This window comes from Salmo salar, chromosome ssa13, assembly GCF_905237065.1.
Source record: "Salmo salar chromosome ssa13, Ssal_v3.1, whole genome shotgun sequence".
Lineage (NCBI taxonomy): Eukaryota > Metazoa > Chordata > Actinopteri > Salmoniformes > Salmonidae > Salmo > Salmo salar.
Window position 1 is genome coordinate 104,185,526 of NC_059454.1, and position 2,729 is coordinate 104,188,254.

The following is a 2,729-nucleotide window of genomic DNA, read 5'->3' on the forward strand; positions in this document are numbered from 1 at the left end:
GGCCTCTAGGTGACCAGGTTGCTCGTTATGGTGCACACCTGTCACCATAGTTACGCTCACCTGCGCATCTTCAGACTCACCTGGACTCCATCACTTCCCTGATTACCTTCCCCATATACAGATGAAGTCGGAAGTTTACATACACCTTAGCCAAATACATTTAAACTCAGTTTTTCACAATTCCTGACATTTAATCCTAGTAAACATTCCCTGTCTTAGGTCGGTTAGGATCACCACTTTATTTTAAGAATGTGAAATGTCAGAATAATAGTAGAGAGAATTATTTATTTCAGCTTTAACCTCTTGAGCATCTGATCCCGTTAGCGGGATCAAAATCCAGCGAAAAATCATATCGCCAATTAGCATTAAAAAATTATCATAATTTTTTACAAAAATAATTTTTTTTTATAGATACACCTCTCCTGAATCGACCCACGTCGTCCGATTTCAAAAAGGTTTTACAGGAAAAGCAAATCATTAGATTATATTAGATGAGTCCATCGTAAAAAGCAGCTTCATAGCCATTTTCCGACCAACCACTTCCATCACATATTATCAATAAACAGCTAAATGTAGCACTAACCTTTTACAAACTTCATCAGATGGCACCCCTAGGACATCATGTTATACAATGCATGCATTCTTTTGTTCAATAAAGGTCATATTTATATATAAAAACAGCATTTTACATCTCTGTCTGACGTTGACTACCTAATTTCCCCTCAAAAGCGTCCCGGTAAACAATGCTACGTTTCAATAAATTGCTATACTATAACGATTTTTTAAATGTATATTGTCAATCTAACATTTATAGATGAATATCTCTTGAGAACACCCGTCATACCAGATTTTAAATTAACTTTACTGGGTAATCACACTTTGCGATAAAAGGAGATGCGATACTCAGAAAATCAGCTAATATACAGTGCTCGGCGCCATCTTGGATGCAACAGTATGAACCATCTCATCTTCAATAATATTGTCAATAATCGCCTACCTTTAGTTGTCTTCATCAGAAAGCATCCCAGGTCCACAACAGATGTATTTTCGGTCAAAAAGTCCATACTTCACGTTCCATTAGCCTGATGTTGGTAGCGCGTCCTATGGCTCTCTCCAAACGCAGCTCTGCACTTCATACTGAAAGCAATCCTCGCGCATGTAGGTTCGTTCAAACATGTCAAACGTTGTATAAAATAAATGTTCAGGGCCACTAACACCAAGAGAGCCAATAAGATTCGAGGGGGATGATTTCATTGCCTTTAAAACCGTTTCCAAAGGTGGGGCAGACATGGCCGCCGGCGTCATAATGGTGATGGCCCATCCCCTGTGACCAATTTCAAACTCCTGTCATTCACTGAGTTTTGACTCTATAAGGCTCAAACCACTGTGAAAGGACTGGCGACATCTAGTGGAAGCAATAGGAAGTGCCAAAATATTCCTAAACCCCTGTGTTTTTCAATGGGATAGGTTAGAACTCAATACAACACATCAGGTATCCACTTCCTGTCAGAAAATGTCTCAGGGTTTTGCCTGCCAAATGAGTTCTGTTATACTCACAGACACCATTCAAACAGTTTTAGAAACTTTAGAGTGTTTTCTATCCATATATAATAAGTATATGCATGCCCTATCTTCTGAGTTTGATTAGTAGGCCGTTGAAAATGGGAACGATTTTTTTTCAAAATGCGCTGTGGCGCCCCCTATCCTAGGGTATCCTCAAGAGGAATTTCTTTCATCACATTCCCAGTGGGTCAGAAGTTTACATACACTCAATTAGATTTTGGTAGCATTGCCTTTAAATTGATTAACTTGGGTCAAACGTTTTGGGTAGCCTTCCACAAGCTTCCAACAATAAGTTGGGTGAATTTTGGCCCATTCCTCCTGACAGAGCTGGTGTAACTGAGTCAGGTTTGAAGGCTTCCTTGCTCACACACGCTTTTTCAGTTCTGCCCACACATTTTCTATAGGATTGAAGTCAGGGCTTTGTGATGGCCACTCCAATACCTTGACTTTGTTGTCCTTAAGCCATTTTGCCACAACTTTGGAAGTATGCTTGGGGTCATTGTCCATTTGCGACCAAGCTTTAACTTCCTGACTGATGTCTTGAGATGTTGCTTCAATATATTCACATAATTTTCCTACCTCATGATACCATCTATTTTGTGAATTGCACCAGTCCCACCTGCAGCAAAGCACCCCCACAACATGATGCTGCCACCCCCGTGCTTCACGGTTGGGATAGTGTTCTTCGGCTTGCAAGCCTCCCCTTTTTCCTCCAAACATAACGAAGGTCATTATGGCCAAAGAGTTCTATTTTTGTTTCATCAGACCAGAGGACATTTCTCCAAAAAGTACGATCTTTTTCCTCATGTGCAGTTGCAAACCGTAGTCTGGCTTTTTTATGGCGGTTTTGGAGCAGGGGCTTCTTCCTTGCTGAGCGGCCTTTCAGGTGATGTCAATATAGGACTCGCTTTGCTGTGGATATAGATACTTTTGTACCTGTTTCCTCCAGAATCTTCACAAGGTCCTTTGCTGTTGTTCTGGGATTGATTTTCGCTTTTCGCACCAAAGTACGTTCATCTCTAAGAGACAGAATGCGTCTCCTTCCTGAGCGATATGACGGCTGCGTGGTCCCATGGTGTTTATACTTGTGTACTATTGTTTGTACAGATGAACGTGGTACCTTCAGGCGTTTAGAAATTGCTCCCAAGAATGAACCAGACTGATGG